This window comes from Castor canadensis, chromosome 14 (genome assembly GCF_047511655.1).
Source record: "Castor canadensis chromosome 14, mCasCan1.hap1v2, whole genome shotgun sequence".
Classification (NCBI taxonomy): domain Eukaryota; kingdom Metazoa; phylum Chordata; class Mammalia; order Rodentia; family Castoridae; genus Castor; species Castor canadensis.
In genome coordinates this window covers 59314957-59338869 of record NC_133399.1, presented here as the reverse complement: position 1 = coordinate 59338869, position 23913 = coordinate 59314957, and the positions used below count along the sequence as shown (strand labels likewise).

Here is a 23913-nt window from a genome sequence, read left to right as displayed (position 1 = left end):
ATGGCGCAGGGGACAAGGTGGGGCTTCAACAGTTGTCTGCACTTGCCACCTGCACATCTAAGCCCCAGTTCCTCTAGCATGCACCTACATGCAGCTCCCGCATTCATAGCCAAACCTCACCACTTGCCCGGAACTCCATCTCCCTACACAGGCTAAGCCTCCCAGGCCACTAATGTGCACACAACCAGGCCACTGTCTTGCCGATGGGTTTGTGGAATAATTATTTAAAATGTCAGTAAATGGCACTGTCACTACACAAAAGACTGAAACCTAAGCATGTCAAAAACAGGAGAGACCCCAGCAGGCTTGAGGCAATTATTTTCCAACCAAAGCCATCTGGGGATCACACACCTGAACATGCATGGTATTTTGTAGAGCATTTCGAAGCATTTTAAGTGCCTATGAGAAGATTCAAAAGAGAAATACCCCCAACAAACCTCTTATATATTTAAAATCTAAAACAGTCTGAAACTGTCACTAGGTAATTAGAACAATCAGGAGAGACAATCCCCAGGAAGATTTCTTGAGGAGAATGCTGGGTATCTCCAGATTTGAACACCAAACCAGATTTCACATTCCTCCCAGAGCCTGGCTCCGTTTCCCCTTTACATCTCCCTTCAGACCTATGCAGGACTCCCAGTGTGCCAGGTATTCAACCTGTCTAGTCAGCAGGGAATAACAGTGGCCCATGGTCTACATGGATCAAGCCCATTGTCTTGATCTGGTTAAAGTACCTAATCTAGAGTGTTATTTTTCAGAAACTTCATGTATTCTAAACACCCCAGAATTTCCCATCCTAAAAATGGCGCTTCCCCGAAAATGGAGAATTCTCTGAGTCTTGTGGAGTAGTGCCCCCTAAACTTAGCTACAAATTACAATTATCTGTGAGATGTTCAGAAAATTTAGATGCTAGGACCTACAGGAGGGCGTCATAATATCTAAGTATGGGTCTAGAAGACTGTGTTTTTAATAAGCATCCTAGTTCACTCTCAGCACACAGGTATTTAGTGACCACAGCTCCTAAATCCATTCAAACTGATACTCACCTGATAAATTTTCTTCCATGTGAGGACAAGACTCTATGGGAAAGAGTTGGGGAGCTTTTGATCAGAAAGATCCCACAGAATATTCATGCTACAAAATACATGGTAGAAAATAATCAATACCATCAAACCACTGAAAGATACATAAATAATGTTGGTAGATAGATTAGATAGATATAGATTTGTGTGTATGTGTGTGCATATGCATACATATGTACAATTTATTAATAATATGAAATATAATGACACTTTCTCAGCTTTTAGATAAGTTCCTAAAATCAGAAAATTCAGTTGTGTTATATATTTATCTAAATTAGAAAAATATAGTAGTGTATAGGTCATGAACACTACAAAGGTAATATATATTTACTGTAATTCATAAAAATCTTTGACGGTTTCACATTCCCAGAAAAGATCATGCTCTCTATCCCAATGTGTTCCCAATCCAATGCATTCAGGTAAACAATGTTAGTGCCCAGTGCATACACTTCCATGCTTTCTGTCTTTCTCCATGCTCACACATACATGTACAGACACATATGGATCCACACATAATTAAATAATTATATAATTAAACGTGGTTAATTTAATGTGTTAACCTGACTGGGCTATGAGGTACCCAGATAGCTTAAAGAAAGCATTACTTCTGGGTGTTTCTGTGAGGCTGTTTCTAGGAAAGATAAGCATTTTAACTGGAGACCAAGTAAAGATCTCCCTCACCAATGTGGGTGGACATCATCCATCCAGTAAAAACAGAACAGAAAGGCAGAAGAGAGGCAAACTTGCTCTCTCTTCTTGAGCTTGGACGTCCATTTTCTTCTGCCTCAGGTATGTTGGACATCAAAGCAGCTGAGGACTAATACCACTCGTGTCAAAATGGGAGTTACACCAAGTTCCTCTGCTTCTCAGGCCTTCAATGCACTCTGACTCACACTAGTGGCTTTCTTGGTTGCCCAACTCATAGATGCATATATTGGGACTTCTTGGCCTTCATAACCATGTAAGCCAATTCCCATGATATGTCTATACTTACACACACACACACACACACTCACACTCACACACACACTCACACACACTCACGCACACACTCACACACACTCACGCAGCCTAATGGTTCTGTTTCTCTGGATACACTGACTAATATGTACGGTTTAGGGTTTTTTTTTTTTCCCCTTTTTTATGTTGTTATTGTATCCATGACTGTCACTTCTTTGGGGAGGATGCATTTTAAAATACACCACAGGTCATCAATGCTACTTCATTGTTGTCTTCCATCCTCCAGGGCCTCTCCATTGCTTCTTGTTCCATTGTTTATTAGTAGGACACACTGGCTTTCCTTTGGATTCTGCAGGCAGAATATGCAATAAACAGTTATACCTTCCCCTTTTGCAAAAAGGCAGAGGAAAGAGGACAAGAAAAGAAGAAAACAAACAATCATCCATAACTAAATTGAAAACAGAAGGCAGGTTTGTACCCAACAGAAAAAAATATCAGTTATCTGTCTTAATAAATAGATGGTACCAGTAGAAGCCAGTGAACATTCTGCAAGTCACAAAGGAAAGTATTTTCATTGCTCTATAATCCCATCTAATCTGCATAGCCACATCCTGTGCAGTCTCTATGAGTGACGAGTACAATCTAGTATTTACAGAACACATCCAAAGCAGATGTTACTCAGTTCTGTTATTGATCTTTCTAAGTGATACATGGGTAAAATGGATAATGCCATCAGGACAAGTAGTCTATCACTGGCACCTGCACAAAAAGAAATGAGGATGCCAAGTTCATCCCCAAATAATACTGAATACAGCCATGGGGCCAGAGGACAGCTAAAGTGGCACACCTAAATCCATCGTGGCAATCCCCGATTTGAAGGGGAGCAGAAGACAAGTACATTGGATGCATAGAGAACTGGCCCCAGGGAGAAGAAGGACATCAGATACCAGCCCTGGCTCTCAGCCATCATTCTGCCAAGCCCTGGTTACTCATGCACTCAAGTGCAATCAGGTGGAATCTCTTGGGGTTTCTTCCCTGGACTTCTCCCATCTCAAAGTCACAGAATTCTAGAGCCTCTGAACCTGGTGCCTGATCCCTAAGTGTCCCCTACAACAGAGGTTGTCCAGCTAACCACTCACTGGTCTTCAGAGATAAGGAGTTTCTTTCCTCACCAAGGCAATACAGTGGTTCTGCTCTATGGTATGCAATAACACTTTTATACATTACCTAATGTGGTTTACATCCCCAGGAATTTCTGTTACCATTTGACCCTTACCTCTCATGGGTAGCAGCCAAGGCTTTGTTATACCCTTTGCCTCAGGGAACGGAAGACAGAACACAAGAGTCGAAGTATAACTGTGAAGTTTCAAAAACCAATGTCTAAGCAATGAGTCAAAGACTTAAAAGAACATGAGAATAGTCTGAGTCATGTTACACCCATCAAAAAAATAAAGAAATAATTACATCTTCTTAAACTTACAGGAAGGAACCCACAAGTCCAAAACAAAAACACAAAGAAAGAAAGAAAAGGAAATGTGGGAAAGTCTCTCAGAAGGGATTCCCACTTAGGCTAATCCTGGGGGATGATGCTAGGCTTCCCAGAATAGAGTAAGGCAGAAAGTCCTCTGCCCCCACCCCCAGCCCAACTCGCTCTATCCCTAGAGACAAAGAACCCAGCAAGATCACTGGATCTCCTTAAGTCTCTCAGTGCAGAGCATTGTGTCAGAACCAACAGGGAATGTGGGAGTATGGGGGTGCAAGTAGACAGGCCCAGACAACCTCACATAGTTTCCCAGGCCTGAGAGCAATGGAGTGTTCTCCAAGAAGCCCTGAGTGTGAATGTGTAGCCTGAATGTGGCACAGGGAGCCAGCAAATATGATGAGACTTCATGGTGGGGACAAGGTAGACATATGCTTGGACCAAAGACCAAAGGCCAGATGGGAACAAAGACACCTAAAGGAATGCCACAGTGGACAGATGATGGCAATCCTGACAGGGGCTGCCCAGCCCCACTCCATCCTCTTCTCTCTGAAGCTTCCATGATTTCCACACTGGTCAGGGCAAGTGCAGAATATGAGCCTTCAATCTGGGATTAAATTTTTCATCCCAAGCAATGTGTGCTGTAACAGAATCAAGTTTTTCCATAGAAAAGTCTTAAAAGAACTATGTCTTACTCATCTGGATTTGTGGATTGAGATTTATATCTGCAACACCAATTAGAAAATCTTTTGTCCTACTGGGATAAAATGGGTTTCCTTGTCCTTCCATTCATTGCTCCTAATTCTCTCCCCACAGTTTGAAGACAAATTGAATAAATCTTCTCTAGTTTGAGAATTGAGGAACACTGCAATAGCCTTCCCTTATCCACAGGGGATGTGTGCTAAGACCTCTAGGGAATGCCTGAAACTGCAGACTGTACTCAGCCTGATATGTTGTGCTACTCTGACTTTTTGTTGTTATGACAAATACCTGAGAGAAACAATAAATGAAGGAATGGTTTATTCTGGGTCACAATTTCAGAAATTTCAATCCACAATTAGCTGGTTCTATGACTATTAAGCTGTGGTGAGGCCAAACATCACGGAGCAGAGGGCATAGTGGAGAAGAGCAATCCATCCCACAGTGGTCAGAAAGCAAAGAGAGATGACAGGAAGGTTCCAGGGTCAAGACACCCTTCAAAGTGACTATTTCTTACCACCTCGTAAGTCACTACCACATCTCTGAAATACCATCAAATTATCACTCATCAATGGGTTAATCCATTGATAAAGTCAGAACCTTCATGATCCATCACTTCCAAAAAGCTCATCAGCTGACAACCAAACCTTTAACACATGAGCCTTTTGGAGGATGCTTCATATCTAAGCCATACCATACATACTATTTTTCCTATACATAGATACCTATAATAAACTCTGGTTTATAAATTAGATATAGTAAGAGAGTCACAATAATAACTAATAAAATAGGAGAACCATAATAATATACTATAATAAATGTTATGTGAATGTTCTCCCCCACCCCCAAATATCTTCTTGTACTTTCTCCTTTCACCTTTTTACTTAATGGAAGCAGTTTATAGCTTCCCTTTGGCATGTCCAAATTGATGGCATCACTACTCTTTCTCTTTGGAGTCATTATTAATTTAAATAAAAGTTACTTGAACACAAGCACAGCAAAACTGAGGTAGGTAATCTGAAAACTGTGATTGTTATTAAGTAGCTAATGGGTGTGCAGCATATACAGCGTGGATACACTGAACAAAGAGATGATTTCCTTCCGAAGCCAGACAAAATAGTATAATATTTTGTCATGCTGTTTAGCATAGTATGCAAATGAAAACTTACAAATTGCTTATTTCTGGAGTTTTTCATTTGATATTTATGGACTGTGGCTGGCCACAGCTAACAAACCACAGAATGTGAAATTCCAGATAAAGGGTTACTGAATTTTACATAGCTTTGCTGAAAATCCTCCAGAAGAGTGATTTAGCAGCCTCTAATTCTCACCCCCCTTTTTCTTCAAGCTAAACCACCATTGTTCTTTTATGGTGCTCACACTAATCCCTACCAGCTTGGTTACTGAGTTCTAGCTGTTATCCAGGAAACTGGGATTGAAAGAGAATTGGGCGGGGGAGGGTGGTTATAGTCAAAAGATTCCTATTTCCTTCCAGATTTCTTCAGCAACCCAGACCTGGACTTCTTCTTTGGAAAGTTCTAACCCTGGCTGGGTGGCCCCAGAGAAATGTGATTTGGGTCTAAATAGGCTTTGCCACAAGTCTTTTCAAAGCTTTTATGGTGTGATTCAATACAGATATACAGATCAATTATCTTAAAAGCAGCAAGGAGGCCCATCAAATATTTCTAGCTTTAAACAGGTTTATTTCCATCTGCACTTATCTCTGCTATTTAAACTCCATTGCTTGCAGTTAATCTTATGTAATGCAGCATAAGAGGGCTTATTTACTTTCTAATGACATCAATTGGCCATAAATATTAGACATCCAAGGTTCGTTGAAGCTGTGGGGACAGTTTTCCATTCTTACTTGACATTTGACTATTTGCAGAGCTTTCTCTTCTGTTTGTTCTTGTGTGACTCACTTATCGGCTGTCATAGGCCCATGTTCGATTTATTTAAATTGAATGAATAAGTACATTAGGCAAGGCTGTCAGAAAGAGAGAGAATGGGAACTTAGGGGGATGAGTGATAAGTCAACACACTGCAATAGAGATTCTCAGCAAAACTGCACAAATCAAAATGCTAAATGGAGGTGAAGCGACAGCCCAGGGCTGCCAAAGGCAGGTGCATGGGCAATAAGGGCCCCTGGCTCTGAGGATGGATGATGCTGGAGTATAAGGTTTCTGTGGACCTCATTAGAGTTAGTGGGAGATTTCTTCCAGCAGACTGGACACTGAATCTACAAGCGATTTAAAGTTTCCAAAATAAATTGAATAAGCTAATATCTGAATAGTTTTAGAGCAGAACATTCCATTCACATCGTCTGTTGACTCCTCATATGTTTTTCTCCATTTTATAGGCCAGGATCCTGAGGCTGTTGCAACTCCCCTGAGACCACAATATCTCCTGACCTGTAGTCCTCTCTCATCACACCATCTTCCACCTGGAAGGCAGAGAGCTGCCAGCAAATGCAGGGTAGTACATCTCTTCTCATTGGACCTCTCCCCTGCACAGATTCACCACCCAACAAAGTTGGTGACCTCACAGAGAGAATGGAAGCCTTTAACTAGCAGGGTGGCTGGAGTTCTCTTCTTCTCACTCCCCACCTCCTTTGGGAATATCTAGGGCAGATTTATACCTCAGTAGACTTTCAGTTACAGCACACACTCATTTGGGGTGTTAGATAACAATTCAATATAAAATTCACTTCAACAGTATTTGTTGATTACCCAGGATGTCCAGGATTATATCCTCTAAAATGACCCATTTTCTCCTGGATGTTAGAAAGGGCCATCAGTGCAGGGCTCTAGATATGCCTCTTTTCGTATGTCGATGCAAGAGTATGAGGTTTCTGTGGACCTCATTAGAGTTAGTGGGAAAATTCTTCCAGCAGAATGGACACTGAATCTACAAACGATTTAAAGCCTCCAAAATAAATTGAATAAGCTAATATCTGAATAGTTTTAGAGCAGAACATTCCATTCACATCGTCTGTTGACTCCTCATATGTTTTTCTTCATTCGTTCTTTATAGAAAGAATAGTGACAATCTTTGTAATGGATAGTAGGAGAGCCTCTCATAGGAGACCATTCATTCATTTCATTCATGTGGTGCTCAGGCCCTGGGCTGGGCATTGGAAACTCCGTAGTAGAGGAAACAGCCAAGGTCATTACATTTAGGGAGCTCACAGCCTATTCAGAGGGACTGACACAAATCCAATGATTGCACTGGTGGATGGATACTTACAAATCATTCCTATCTTGTGGAAGCATGTGACAGAGCAGGAGTAGCAGAAGGATAGAACCAAGGGATACTTTCCTCTTTAGCTGAGAAGCAATTAACTCTATGGTGAATTTAACAGTGTTCAACATATAAAGCGAGACAGAGAAGTATTCTGAATAGAGGAAAGAGCTTGCCCAATCACCCTGAGGAGCCAGGAACACAGCCCAGAGAACCAGAGACAGTAGTACCGATAGGACTGGTGAGCTGAACAGAGGCTGGACTGCAAAAGGCCTTCTAGACCATTCAGTTCTTTGGCCTTTATCTTAAAATCAGCAGAAAACCACTGAAGAATTTAAAGCAGGGGTGTTGATACTGTCACATTTGCATTTGAATGAAAGAAAATCACCTTACCTGCTAGAGATGAACAATGAACACAGGCAGACAGAGTGAACTTGCAAAGGCCAGTTAGGAGGACATGTAGCAGCTAAGCTGAGAGTGGTGGTAGCTCAGACCTGGGTAGTGGTGGTGGAGATCAAGAGCAATAGGCAGATTCAAGAGCTCTTGAGTAGGTAAAATTGATAGAACTTAGTGACACATTGGGCATGTGGGATAAGAGAAAGAATTGTCACACAGAAGCCAGCTAGATATTGTAACTCTGTAAGGAACCTCCTCAAATAGGCACTAGGAAGCTCTAAAGAATTTAATAAAGTTCTCAAATAATGCAATCCTACCACTCTGAATATCTCAGGTAGAGAGGATCATACACCTGTTACTGGTACCTACACAGTCACAGATGGACCCAAAATGGCCTCCCTTCTCTGGGAAATATTGAAAACCCTAAAACATTGCTGACTGGTACCAGGTGGTCATCACACTCAGTTTGGTCAATATCCTTCTCTTTTCCAATAATTTGAAATTTAGGAGAGAAACATAAAAGCTATTGGAATCAAGTCCATTTATTACTATAAATTTAGATAAAGTTCCATGAAGTCATCTAACAAGGGCCCAAAACTAGTTGTTCAAATCTTCTTCCAATTATAAAATATCATATTAATTTCCAATAAATTCTACTTTTTGGGAAAATAGTTAAAACAAAAACTGTTAAGCAAGTAGTGTCTGGAAGACTTTTTGAGAAGCTCCAGCTATATTGTTCCCCTCCTCCCCTTTTTTTCTTACAATCAACTATTCCCTTGTCTCTATTTGTTTTGTTGAAGTTTTACTGTGTAACTATTTATTCACCAATAAGGGCAGCTATAGAGGAACTGTTTGCTACAGCTAGAGAGCCTCTGTACAGCTTCCAGAGGGATTGTGTGGGTAGATTTTGAGAATCCCTGAGCTAGGACTATGGTTTCCCTGGTTCATATTAAAGCAATGAACCTGTATCATCCAAATTCTAGATGATGAAAAAACTGACCTTAGACCAAAAAGAATTAACAATTGAGTAATAACCTGAGCTTCAGATCACATTTTCTACTTTTTGTCCCCTCCCCCAGTGTTTAAGTCCCATCTGCTGATTAACACAAGTTTCACTTCCTCCATGAGAAACCACCAGTCACATGACTCCCTTGGTACCAGATGTAGACAAGGAGGCTCAAATTAAATCTCAGAACCAGGACTGACAGCCCTTGTCATCTGTGAGGATTATTTTAGGAGGAGACATAGCCAAATACCAGCTAGTAGCTACTGGGGCTGTTATCCTCCAGCATCAGGAGGAAAGCTGCCACAATGAAGATGCAATGCTGACAGATGTACATCTAGGCTCTGACTTGAGGGCAGACAGAAGTCAGACCATCCAGTAAGTGGACAAGTAGGTACTGCAGTGGAGAAATACTGGCATTGGCTAACCTGTGGTCCCAATAAAGAGAGTCTTGAGGACAAATTAGGTCAGAGTGAGTTAAATAGAGAAGACTCCAGAATCTCACAACACTGTCCACAGATGGACTGGGCATAGAAAGCTCTTGGTAGCCTGGGAAAAAAGAACAAAGCAGAGTACTGGGAAGCCATAGCTGGAGAGGGGTTCACCACTTTGACCATGCACTTGCCTGTCCGTTCCCAGCAGTGCAGTAACACTGTAGGAGACAGAAAGCCATGACTCATGTCCTAATGGGAGAGGGAAATGGGACCTGGGAGGGGATAATTAAGTGATGAGAGATCTTCCTCTTCTCTGCCCTTTCCATCCCTTCTTCCCACCAGGTACTCTCACCTCCCTTCCCCAAACTGCAGGCCCCTCGTTTTCACCTTGAGTAGCTGATGACATTAACTGGCTGGGACAGTCACCAAAGCCAGGAATTCCTTCATCCTTCCTCACAACAGGAGTTGGAGACAGGAAGCAAAGGAATCCACATGTCGTGAGCAGCCTTCCCCATGCCACCTGGAAATGTTGGCGCCTCCCCAAAGGGCTGCCTTTCCAAGAGCTGAGGAAATCCCACAAGTTGTGGCTTCAGGCCACAAACAAGGCGGGAGATCTGACTCTCCTCCCTCTGTCACCCGGCTGAAATGCCCACCCATGACCTTGGAGCTGCTGAAGCCAAGACTCGATCTTGAGTTTCCCCAAAGCCCTCCATGGTTAACCCCCTTCCATCAGAAAATACCCACTAACTAGGGGACTCTTTCCTTCTAGCCCCCTGCAAGCAGCCAGGCCACACAAGGATGCGCCCCCAGCAAAGGAGGCTCAGGATCAGAGCCAGTCGTGTGCAGACAATCTTGGGAAACAGATGGCCAGGCGGATGGGCCAGCAGATAGAGGCTCCTGCTCCTTGTCAAGATGACACTCAAAAGTACATCTCCGTCATCACAGGTTGTCAGTGGTGTGTCAGCGCGAGATGCCGTGTATGTTTTTGGACACTCTGTGAGTTTGGAAGGCTGAGCTGGTTTCTACTTCCATAGCAACGACAAAATTCCAGCCCCAGACACAAGTCTCTGAGTTAGTGTCAGACAACAGGGGGGGGAGTGGCAGGCAGGGGGGTGTCACTCTGAACAGAGAGCAGTGCTGCAGTGGCAAGGGTGGGCAGGAGGCAGGTTTCTGGAAGTCTGTGGGGAGACCGTGTGTGGGCACAAAGTGACAGAAGGCAGGAGCTAATGGCTGAGGTAACGGGAAATGCAATCTGTCGGCTTGAGCAAGCTGGGGAGTCGGGGTTTCCTGAGCCCTGGAACCTTCCAAGACCCCTGGGGTCCTCTGAGTGTTCAGAATAAAATCCCTGCTGGTCCAAACTTTGTGAAGCAAAGCTGACTTGAAGTTCTTATGGAATGGAATTGAGTATGGAAAAGGAAAATGTAGGATTTCCCAAGGACAGTAACAAGACACAGAAACACAAGATATGTGTGCTCTTCTTTGACTAAGGAAGCTAATTTTATCCTGACTCTGAAAATAGTGAATGACTGAGGTGTTGTGCAGCAAGAAAAAGAAGGTTGGGGTAATGACCCTTTCACACTTTTTTCTTCTGTCATTCTTTCCTAACCAATCACTAAGTCAGAGAATTCTAGAACTCTGTGTATCAGACAGCCTCTTTCTAGGCTGAGCTCTGCTGACCACTAGCTATGTCATCTGGGATAAGCAGCTTTCTCTCTCCAGGCCTCGGTTTGTTCCTCTAAAAAGTAAAGAGTCTCAGAGATGGAAGGATGACTTGCTACATAATCTTGACCATAGAGATGGTAGCAAAAGAACCTCTCTGGTCAGTGAAAGATTAGCTCATCCCTAGTCCTTGTAAATATGGGAATGGATGATGCCACTGCACCTCGGAGATATTCATGCGTTAATCCCCAGAACCCTCCATGGCCAAAAAGAACTTGAAAGATAGGATCAAATTCTTGATAAGGATGATTATTCAACTTTATCCAGACAAGCCTAATATAATCATAAGGGTCTTTATAAGTGAAGAAAGGAGGGAGGAAAAGCAGAGGCAGAGAAGATGTGATGATGGAAGAAAAGATCAGTGCAATCGTTTTATGTAGGCTATGAGCCAAGGAATCTGGGCAGTCAGTAAAAGCTGGAAAAGGCAAGGAAGCAGACTAGCCTAGAGTCTCCAGAAGTAACATCATTCTGCAAACACCTTGATTCTATCCCAATGAGATATATTTTGAACTTCTATCTCCAGAAACCATAAGATGATAAATCTGGGTTATATTAAGCCATTATTTTTTTTTGTGTGTGGTCATGGCAGCAGTAAAAAAAACTAGCACTCTCCTCTCCAGCATAATGTGGCCTGAAAACCCTTTTCTCCTCTCCTGGTCTCATCATAAATATTGTAGGTGAAGAAATGCACGAAGTAAGAGGGAGTTCTTTGTGTCACCCCAAGTTCCTGGCAACATGTTGGGTACAGAGGAGTCATTCAGTGAGTTCTCATTGGTTTGATATTTTTTGGAAATGGAAGAAAGTAGTTGGGTCTGGCATTGCCAGAGTTCTTGAGCAAGCATAAGAGTGAGTCCAGTCTAAGAGGTTATCAGGTGGTGCACATGCACTTGTTTAATGTGTTGATTTTGGGGTAGGAATGCTATTTTCTGCCTTGGTGTCCACCTGCTGCAAGCATCCAAGAAGCACCTAAGGCCATCTTTGCTATGTTGACCTTAGCTCTTAGAGCACCCTTCCAGAAGTGTCTCATCAGATAGAGTGACTCCCCATGCAGTAGCCATGGGGACAGCTAACCCAGAGATGTCAGGGGTACCAAGAAGAAGTTGAGAAACTAAAGAATAGTCCTCAACTAATATGCTTTCAGAAAACATTGCATGAGCACTATGTTAGATTCTGAAGGTAGCAAAATGAACAAGACAGTCTCCATGCTAAAGGAAATAGGCTATCAGAGTACACAACTACAAAAATTGTGAGACAAGATTGTAAATGACATCTGGGCTGTGCTTGAAGAAGGATTTTTTTTTAATCCAAAGAATCAGGGCAAACAGAAGACAGACAGAAGACAAAAAATAAGCCAATCATTAATTTCTAGGATAAAAGTACGTTAAAACATTTCAGAAACCCAGCAATATAAGGGAACTTCCTCAACATCCTAAAAGGCACTTATTTTAAAAGAAACACAACTAATATCATACCTAACAGAGAAAGACAGCAGTCTTTCCCCTAAGGTCGAGGACAAGGTAAGGGCACCTGCTTTCACCACTGAGAAATAAAGATTGTATAAACATGTTCTAGTCAAAATATTAGACATGAAAAAGAAATAAAAGGCATCCAAACCAGAAATAAATAAATAAATAAAACTATCTTTATTCATAGATAGCATGAACATACCTACGGAAAATCCCAAAGAATCCACAGAGAAACGAATAAATAAATTTAGCAAAGTTGTAGGAGACAAAACCAACACACAAGCATCATCAGTGTTTCTGACTGAATCTGAAGAGGAAATTAAGAAAGCAATTCCACTTATAATAACATCTAAAAGAATAAAATTTTCCAAACTAAATTTAGCTAAGGAAATAAAAGACTTTGTACAATGAAAACTGTAAAATATTGCCAAAAGAAATTAAAGACCTAAATAAATAGAAGTATATTCCATGTTCATAAAATGGAAAACTTAATATTGTTAAGATGTCAATATTATTCAAAGTTATCTATGGACTCAATACATACAACACCTAGGAAAATTCCAACAATTTTTTTTCAGAAATAAAAAAGATAATTCTCAAATTTATATGGTACTATAAAAGACCCTGAATACCCAAACATCTTGACAAAAGACAATAAACTTGGAGGACTCACACTTCCTGATTCCAAAACACACCACAAAACTTCAATAATCAAAACAGTGTGATATTAGTATTGATGAGAATATTCATATATACCTATGCAATAGAATTGAGCTCTGGAAACAGACCTATTCATCTATTGTCAGTCAAACTTCGTCAAGAGTATCCAAGTCAATTCAGTAAGGAAAGAATAATGTATTTAAAAGTGTGCCAGAAGAACTGGATTTCCATAGACAGAACAGTGATTTTGAACCATATCTCACACCATATGCAAAAGCAACTTCAAGTAGATGAACCACCTAAATATTAGAAAAAAAACATTGAAAAGAAGACGTAAGAGACATCTTCATGATTTTAGGTATGGTAATAGACTCTTAGATATGACACCAAAAGCATGAGCGACAAATGAATAAATGAATAAATTAGATTTTGTGAAAATTAAGAATTTGCATCATCAGAAGATACTATCAAGGAAGTGAAAACCAATAGAATGGGATAAAATATTTATACATCATTTATCTAGTAAGGGTTTAATATCCAGAATACATAAAGAACTCTTACAACTCAATGACAAAAAGATAACCCAATTTTAAAATGGACAAAGGACTTAAACAGACATTTTTCAAAGATATAAAAATGGCCTGTAAACACAGGAAAAATAACTAGGAAAATGAAAACCAAAGTCACAATGACTACACATCATTCCACACCCACTAGAATGGCTATAATTTTCTATGGTGCATGAATTTTTTTTATTTATGATTTTATTCACATACAATAGTTGCACAGGGAGATACATTGTGATATTTACATATGTATTTAAAATATCACTTAGTTGGATTTATCTTCTGCATCATTCTCCCTCTTCCCCCCTCTTCCCCTTCTTAGAACAATTTCAACAGGTTTCATTCTTCTATTTTCATATCTTGATGTAAAACACATACATCATATATACCCTCATTCCCCCTTTCCTTGTGCCCACCCCCTCTCACTGATACCCACCCTTGGAAATGATTTATTTTTCCCTCCTGCCCTTTTTTTTTTTAAGTAAGTGTATATTGATAGTTTAAGGGGATTTTCCCTTGGTACTTCAGGTCTCTATATATCGTGCTTTTATCAAATTACACCCTCCCCTCTGTTACTTACTCATTCTCTATTGCAATATAGCAAGTATTGATGAGGACATGCTAAAACATGGATGAATCTCAAAAGCATTATTCTAAGTGAAATAAACCACATACAAAAGGACAAATGGTGTGTGATTACACTTATACAAATTATCTAGAATAGACAGTTTCATAGAAAAAGAACCTAGACGTCATCACAGGCAAGGGAGGGAGAATGGAGATTTAATGTTTTGTGGACACAGGGTTTGATTTGTTTAGGATACTGAAAGAAGTCTTGGAAATAGTGGTAATGATTGCATAATATTGCAAATGTAACTAATATATTTACATGCATTGTGATTAATGCATTTGAACAAAAATGATCATAATGGAAGAGCTTATGTTATATATTTTACCATGATAAACAAGCCATACGAAAAAGTGTCATGGCAAGAGAAGTATGTGACCTGGAAGAGCCAGTGTGCTTAAAGGAGACATGGCAGTAATGAAGCCTGGCAGGCTGAGACCCATTGTGAAGGAGGCTCAGGACCCACAAGAGACACCAGACTGCTCGAGTGGCAGTGCATTGGCTATTATTGCCATTGCTGTGTTTGAGAGTGGAGAATTGGCTGACTTGAGAGAAACTACAGGCATAGAGATCACTGAGCAGCTGATACAAGAACAAAATCAGAAATTGTAAGGGCTGATGTAGGGCCAGGGGCAGAGGCAGAGAGGATGGGCTGCAAGGAAGGAGCAGAGACTGAGCCTGTATGATTTAGGGAAGAAAGAAGAGCAGGGCAAGGAAGAAAAAGTTGAGGGCCACGCTAAAGGTTTTAGTCTGCTATCTTTCCTCCACTTGAATAAACGTGAGACTGAATGTTGTGGTTGGACCAATGGCAGACAGCTAGTGAGAAGCAGAACTGAGACCCAAATCCAGGTTTCCTGACTTACTTTTCCCTCTTCCACACCACCTCTGAGTGGAATTTAAGTTTTAAATTGCTTAAAAACTCCACGTGCAATTGGATCAATTTAGGGTTGGGAGGGTCCTTTGATTTGCAGAATGACTTAAGTTTTTCTATTTCTAACTCCTTCAAGCTACTGCAGTTCATGGCACAACTTGCTTGATGAAGGGGGCTCCTCCCAGCTCAGCAGACTTTCCAAGATCCTGTCCGTTTCCTCTGACCCCTTGTTCTCCCTATCTGATCCCCTATCTGAAAGAAAAGAGCAAACTCAGCCAGGTTAAGGAAAAGTAGGGAGATGGTTGTTAATTTATTTCCACAGTTTCATCACTTCTAATCTTGTCAGGGTTCACGATTAGAAACCAGTGACATATTAATTGGGCACTGTAATTAGCAAGTGTCAGAAAAGATCTGGGGGCTCCATGGCTTAGCCACAGGGTTTGCCTTTGATAGCAGGGTCATTCAAGGCCAGCTTTGTCTAACCCAAAATGTATTGCTTATGTCATAGATTTACCCCCTTCCCGGTGTAAGCAAGAATTGCCTTGTGTGTATTAGAGATATCAAATGATCTGATGGGTGATGAATTCAATATTGAAATAGGACATAATAAGAGGATAGAGATTGCAAGGAGTCCAGAGAAACAGAAAAGCTGGACCTATATCTCAGCCTGCCAAGGCTAGAGTGCAACCCCAGGCAGGTCACCTCACCTGTCCCTCAAAGCAAACCCCTGTTTGCCAGACCTGGAGATGGGAGAGAGAGTTTTTCTGTACATGTTGCTATTTTCTGGCATCTGAGCATCATTATCTCACAGACTTGGCAGTAAACTCACCAGGTTACTCAGTACAGCCCCAATTTAAAGTAATTTTATACCTTATAATGAAGCTAATTCACTAATAATACAAGTGAATGTGACTCCATGTTTATTTCTCTACAAGAACTTTTTCCTGAAATTAAATACCTAACAGCAAAAAAAAAAAAATTGTCAAACCATGTGTCCTGTTTTGTTTGTTTGGAAAATAAATGCTCAGGTGATTACATTTGGATCCTCCCTGATAGCAGGCCATGAGAAGTATCTAAGCCCCAGGCTGGTGGTACCATGAGATTCAGGGGCCCTTCCTTCACACATAGTTATGAGGCTGCCATAACTAAAGCCACTGAGCATTAACTTTGCCTACACCACAAGACCAAACACTACAGAAGAGCCTCCAAAAACCTGCGCATCCTAGCTAGCAGTCCCAAATGATTTGTGCAACAACAAAACAGACTCTCCATCTGAACAATGGCCTTCCCTTCGCCCTAGTTAGCCACGTTCTAATGATGCAAGCAGACAAAGACACTTCAGTGGTGACCAGGAGAAGGGACATACTCTTTGCCCCTTCAGAAAGAGTTCAGTCAGTCCATCCTGCCTCAGGTGCCTCCCTCACACATGCTGTGCTGTTCCAAGAATGCTGCTGTGAAGGGAAGACTGGCCACTGGCCATTGGTGTCATGCCCATAGCCAGTTGGCCAGTGAGTGATGCCTTCTTCATCAGGGTGAAGCCAGTCTTTTACTTAGAGATCTCTTCTTTTTCAGTGTATCATGTGATGAAAACACCAGGAGCACCTATGCTGGTCTCCATGTCTACCCTTGGTCCCAAGACCTTGGCTGTTGTCTCAGCCCTCTCCTATTGATCTCATCTATTCGCGCCTAACAGAAGATGCTTGATAGTTGGTTATACTTCCTTTTCCTCCTCTAGAATGAATCTGCCCAATTATGACAGGCAGGCATTGGCCTATCATGGTTAGACTCCTGAAGGCAGATAAATAGTGAATGGACAGCACATTTGTGGGGACTTTGGGGATTCAGTTTGCCATACCAGGTAGGATTCTCACTTTAGTTCTACTCCATTTTCACCCATCGTTGGTCAGATCCTCTCTGCCAGCCCCTCGATCCTCAAATAAATAAGGTTCCCCTGACTTAATCTTTAGGCTCAAATTCAATTTCAGGATAAAATGACCAGTTGCATTATTAGCTTCAAGTCGGTGCCAATTTTCCAGACTAAGTATCTTCCACCCGCCTTTTCCTGGGATCATAAACCAGTTCAGCCCTTTACTGCGCTTTCTTTTGATTATATTGTCTTATCCTATTGTTCCTACCAGTAATGGAATAAAGTTCCTTTTTGTCTCATCTTTGCCTTGAATTCTAATTGTGAGATACTATGATTGCCACCCCAGATTTCTTTTTGTTAATATTTATCTGGAATATATTTCCCCATCCATCCTCATTTTTTCATCCCTCCTATGTCATTTATGTGTGTGTCTTGTAAATAAACACATTGTTGATCTTTTTTGATCCAATCTGAGAACTTGTCTTTTTAAGATTGTGGTAAAAGTCATAACATAATAGTTACCATTGTAACTATTTTTCAGTAGCATTAAGTACATTCACGTGTGCAGCCCTCACCAACATCCATCTCCAGAACCATCTTCACCTTGCAAAATAGAAACTTTGTACTTATTAAACAATAGCCATCCATTCTACTTTTTGTCTTTACAAATTCAACTACTCTAGTTATCTCTGATAAATGGAATCATACAGTTTTTGTCTTTTTGTAGCAGGCTTATTTCATTTAGCATAATGTCTTCAAGGTTTAGCCATGTCATGCATGTGTCAGAATTTCCTTCCATTTCAAGGCAGAATTAATCTCCTATTGTGTGTGGACACCACACATCTTTGTTTATTCATTCATCCATCAAGGGCCACTTGGTTTGCTTCCACTTATGGCTTTGGTTTAAAAAAAAATTCTACTTTGAAAATGGGTATGCAAATATCTCTTCAAGTCCCTGGTTTCAGTTCTTTTTAGTATGTTCTCAGAAACAGAATTGCCAGATAATATATTTCAATTTCAATTTTGAGGGAAATTGCCATAGAGAGTTTGCACCATATATTTGCACAGTGCACAAGGGTTTCATTTCTCCACACTCTCACCAACATTTGTTGTTTCTGTTTTTATGATAGAGAGTGAGGTGGTAGAGAATTTGTCTTTTAATTCATGGAGATGTATCATAAGTGAGGTTCTGCTTTCTTGACTTGTGAAAAATAGGGGTTTCTTTCATTTATCAGTAATTTTTATATTTTTTTCTTCCCTCCCAGCTTGCCATTAGGTAGATCAAATTATTTATTTCTGTGACTTCTGTTAAATAGATGTTGATATTTCTAATTCCAGTTTTCATATCTCTTAGCATTTTAGGGGAAAATTTCCTTAATCTTGTGTTTCACTTATTACTGTTATTTTACTCTATAGGTTATATTCTTTATTTCAACAATACATTGATATACCTGATATTTTTACTTGTTTTGATTATTTTTTTGCTGCTAATAGTTTTTTATCTTGTGCGTTTATTTTGCTTATTTTAGATTCTTCATTAATGATTCCACTTCAATTGGTATGTGCCATTCAGTTCACTACTTTTCTTTTTGTTAGATGTGACTCTCAGATATTTCATTATTTTAGCCTGTGCACCATTTTCCCATGGGAATTCTGCTCCCTACTGTCCCTATAATGTATATTGGTGACATGCCAAAGGCCAGGACTTACTCTGTGTTTTCCACTCAGCCCATACTTCCATCATCTCCTCCTCCTGTCAGAGCTGGGGCAGTGCCCTGAGAGAATATCCCAGACTCTGGTTCTCCATTTATTGCAGTGGGATCAGTGACAAGTGTCTCAGGCAGCATGTGAGATTGACAAGAGCAGATATTAAAGGAAGATTCCTCATTCTCTCCTCTCCCCTCCACTCCAGGATTTAGCTACTTCCCCAAAAGATACACACACACACTCACTCTCTGCCGCCTTTGTGTCCTGGAAATTTTCCCCAGTCCTCATGTGGCCATGAGTACCTCTGATTCATGCTTCACCATCTTGTTAGGAAGGTCCAGTGGCTTCTCAGATGTCTATGTAGCATTAACTGGGAGACCATAATATTCTCGAGCGCTCTGTCCCTGAACTGAAATCTTTACAGCTTGTTCATGCCAGCTTGTTTCTCTTTCTTGAGGAAAGGGATGTGTGCAACTTGGATACTAATAATGCCGATATCGAAACACCAAGTGCACATACTCACGGGTGCTCACATGTGGGAAGGTTCATCCCCACTTATTTTTATTCACCTAGTACATTTCCAGATGATCTCACGTGGTCCTCACATCAGCTCTGTGAGATAAGTAGGAGAGGAGAGGTTGTCTCCCTCTTACCTGAGACAAAACTAAAGCAGAGGGAAATAGAAGGTTGTATGAGAAGCACAACTGGTTTGTTCTATTCGCACTGGCTCCCAGCCTGTGGAGAAGGCATTCAAAGAGCCAGTTTTCTAGCTCAGGAAGTTAATTGACTGGTGCCAGGCATGGGGGAGGGGGTTGATAAGAACTGCTTGGTACCCTGGCATAGGTCTAGGCCAAGGAAAAATTAATCAGCATGCCCCAAAACCCTGGTCTCATAGATGTCTTGCTTATGGTCATCTTATTAAATATTTCTCCAGTTATCAGGACACAGGTGACATACAGTCAGAGAAGACAAATAATAGAGAAAGGAAGCATGGCAGGACTCATGAGAAAACTGTCCTCTCTTTTCCCCTTTGTAGTAAATTACAAGTCCATTATCCCAGTTGCTGAAGCCAAAGTCTTTGGATCATTCCTGTCTCTTCCCTTTCTGCCACATCCCAGCCCAATCCACCAGCACATTCTGTCACCTCTGCCTTCAACAAATACTCAGCACCTGACTCTGCACTGCTCTCCCTCATGCTCCCCAGGGATTTTGTAATAGGCTCATCTCTTTACCTCCCTCTGTCATCAAACGGTAGGCCAGAGGAGATGTTCCAAGCAGAAGTCAGACCATGTCACTGTCCAGCTAAAACCCTCATCTCAATTCCGAAAAGAAGCCAAACTCCTAATCATAGGCTAGAAAGTCCAAGCCTCCTTCACCACCCGTCACTTAATGCTCTAACCTGTCTGCTACCCTCTCCTGCATCCATCCCACTGCAGTGACAGGTCCTGCTAGTCCTGAAACTTGCATGCTCCCACCCAGGGCTCTTGCTGGTTGTCCAGCCTGCCGCATGTGTTCTTAACCAGGCATCTGAGTGGCTTGCTCCTTTACTTCCTTTCCACAGGTGTCTACCCAAGTACTTTTCACATTATTAGACAGGCTTTCCATGACCCTAAACACTGGCAGCACCCCTATCCCCCCATCTTCCTAACTATTTCTTTCCCTATGTTGTTGGACACATTCACTATTTCAGCATGTTATCTGACTCTGGCACTAGGACATAAGCTCTAACAAGGCAGGAGGGTATTTTTTAATTTTTATGCACTGCTATATCCTAGTATCTGCAAGAGCACCTATCTTGTATTTGTCACTTGACAGTTATTGAATGAATAGCTGAGTAAACAAATGAAATTCTGAGACACAGTATCTAGAAACAGTTTCTGTAAGTCCCTAGAATTGCACTGGTTCACACCCTAAACCAAACCATAACCTTATTTCTATTCATCCAGTGTAGGAGGAAAACAGAGAAAGAAAAAGGGACACATTAACAAGCATGGAGGAATTACTTTGTTTTCTGTTGTTGTTGTGTTGTTTTATTGTTGTTTGTTTGTTTGTTTTGAGGCAAGTTGCATCAATGTGTAGCCCAGGCTGGCCTCAAACTCTTCATCCTCCTTCCTCAGCTTCCTGAGTGCTGGGATTAAAGATGTGAGCCACCACACCTGGATTTCTCTTATTTTTAATTGAAAAATAATTTTCTTTATGGGGCACAATGTCATGTTTTGACAAATTTTCCTTAATATAATGGTTAGTGCCTTCACCTCAAATTGGAGAATTTCAAAGTTCTAGGCTTCTACACAGCTTCCAACAGATTCAATCCCTCTCCTGATTCCCTCACACTCTTTCTGAGGTTTGACCAAAATGCCCTCAGTTTTATTCCACTCAGTGGTTTACTTCTCTTCATCACCCACGCAAGCAACTCAGCTCCATCACAATTTACAGCCCAAACAGAAAATGTCAAACATTTTTAGACATCAAAAGAACGTTCTGAATCCTTGAACAATTTTCTTCACAGAGACAACCCTGAGAGTCACCAAGGTAACAGTTCAGTCAACTTTTGGATTAGTCTATTAAATAGACTCTCTATTCACCTTCCTAGGGAAAGTATATGACAAGTGCCAGAAATACCAGCCATTTTCCAAATTATCCAGAAAACGTGTGAAAACTCATAATTTTCTCAGGAAAGAGATAGTGGAAAATCAATGATCACTATCTTAGATATTGAAATGAGTATGCTGCAAGGAAAAAGAAGTGGGGTGGACTGAAGCAGAAGAGCACCAAACATAGATCTATTTGTCCACATGAAGGAAGGCTGCATCTCCACCTCCACAAGCATGGATTATGCATCCTGAAATAGCAGAAGGCAACTTCAAGGCAGCATAACCCAGCAATGGCCTTAGCTCAATAAGCTTCCAGCACTCAACAGTAAGAATTCCTTCAAGCTTTAATTGCTTTCAAGTTCCATATACTTCCTGGTCATCTTGTAGCTATTTAAAAAGTTACTCAGTTTATACAGTTTTTAGACAGCCACTGTTATCTAAGACATCTTTTAATGTTTGCAAGAAATTTTCTTTCAGGTAAGGTAAGCTTTTATCTAGAAGCACAGGCAGTATTTGGGAGGGGTGAGAATTCTAAAGAAGTGCATTTTTATCTGTTTTTCTAAGAAAATAACCAAGATGACAAACAAAACAAAGAAAAGTATACATATATATGTATATATACTTGTATACATATATATATGTATATTAGCCATCATACTGATGTAATACTTCACAAATTGTGATTCAAGTGCACATACATTATATCACTTGATATATATTTATGCTAAATATGGTAGGAAAATATAATTATGCCTATACATAAGCAAATTGAGACTCAGAGAGAATAGTTAACTTGGCTACATTTACAGAATTGGTTAGTGTACAATGCAAATCAAGACTCAAACCTTGGTCTTGAGATGTTAAGTACATTGTTCTTTCCACCATGTATAGCTGTGCCTCCATCCAACCTGACTTTAAGACATATTTTCGTTTAAGTGTTTTTAAATGGTCTTTAACAGCACAATATAGCATGAGCTGAAAACCAGCAGAACTTAGATTTTAGTGTCAAACCAACTTACCAGAGAGACTTTCTCACCAGACAAGGTTGGTGACAGGGCCTGATCTCCTCTTCCCTTCTGAATCAGTCTCTCCATGTTGCAGAGAAAAGAGGTCTAAGTACCAGTCAGCACCACTGTAAAACCAACAGCATCGATTCAATTAAGATTGTCCACACTACAGAGCCAGAACCAGGGTCATGCTGGCCTATGGTGATTCCCACCATTGTCTGAACACAGGCAAGCTGTCTGACTCCTCTAAACTTCAGTATGCTCAACTGTGAAATGGATATTATTTTACTTGTCTCAGATGTGTATTGTGATGCTTAGGACATGATAGTTGTGAAGCACTAAGGCATTGGTTGTAGAACATAGATGGGGCTGGGGAAGTGCTCATTTCCTTCCTTAGTTCCTATGACCAACAGAAACAAGGAGATGGAAGCTGAAAGAATCTTGGGTTCTTATTTTCCAACTTGTTCATTGGAACATCTAATTCTTAGCCCTGTGGCTGGCCCATAACATAGGTTCTGTCCACATCTATTGAACCAAATTAGTACAAATGCTGTCCTGTGTAGCTGTCTCTCTGTAGTCATCCAAGTGCCATGGGGAAGCTCTTTATTTTGAGCATGAATAAAAACTAATCTACAAGTAGGCTGCCTGACTATTCACAATAGCCAAGTTATGGAAACAGCCAAGATGTCCCAGCACTGACGAATGGATTAAGAAAATGTGGTATCTGAACACAATGGAATTTTATGCAGCCATGAAGAAGAACGAAATGTTATCATTCGCTGGTAAATGGATGGAATTGGAGAACATAATTCTGAGTGAGGTTAGCCTGGCTCAAAAAACCAAAAATCGTATGTTCTCCCTCATATGTGGACATTAGATCAAGGGCAAACACAACAAGGGGATTGGACTTTGAGCACATGATAAAAGCGAGAGCACACAAGGGAGGGGTGAGGATAGGTAAGACACCTAAAAAATTAGCTAGCATTTGTTGCCCTTAACGCAGAGAAACTAAAGTAGATACCTTAAAGCAACTGAGGCCAATAGGAAAAGGGGAACAGGTACTAGAGAAAAGGTTAGATCAAAAAGAATTAACCTAGAAGGTAACACCCACGCACAGGAAATCAATGTGAGTCAATGCCCTGTATAGCTATCCTTATCTCAACCAGCAAAAACCCTTGTTCCTTCCTATTATTGCTTATACTCTCTCTACAACAAAATTAGAAATAAGGGCAAAATAGTTTCTGCTGGGTATTGAGGGGGGGGAGAGGGAGGGGGCGGAGTGGGTGGTAAGGGAGGGGGTGGGGGCAGGGGGGAGAAATGAACCAAGCCTTGTATGCACATATGAATAATAAAAGAAAAATGAAAAAAAAAAAGTAGGCTGCCTGTCTCTACCACATGTACTGCATGGGGAAATAGGAAGTAGCAATCTGGAATCAAGAAGCCTGGCTTCTCTCCAGCTGGTCATTGGACCAGTTAAGTCTACATTTTTTCATCTGTGAAAAATGAGTAGCAGTCTCTTCCCCTATTTGGAGAG

General features: G+C 40.9%; 1 long non-coding RNA gene across 1 annotated transcript in view; it reads right to left on the bottom strand.

Moving 5' to 3' along the window:
* Positions 1-381: 381 nt before the first annotated feature.
* The window catches only part of LOC141416869 (uncharacterized), a 28124-nt gene continuing 4592 nt past the window's right edge, over positions 382-23913 (bottom strand). Inside the window, exons 3-4 of the long non-coding RNA XR_012441440.1 lie at positions 22392-22504; positions 382-2391 (exon numbers count right to left, since the gene is read on the bottom strand). This is a non-coding gene — a long non-coding RNA (uncharacterized lncRNA). The remainder of the gene's footprint in view (positions 2392-22391; positions 22505-23913) is intronic.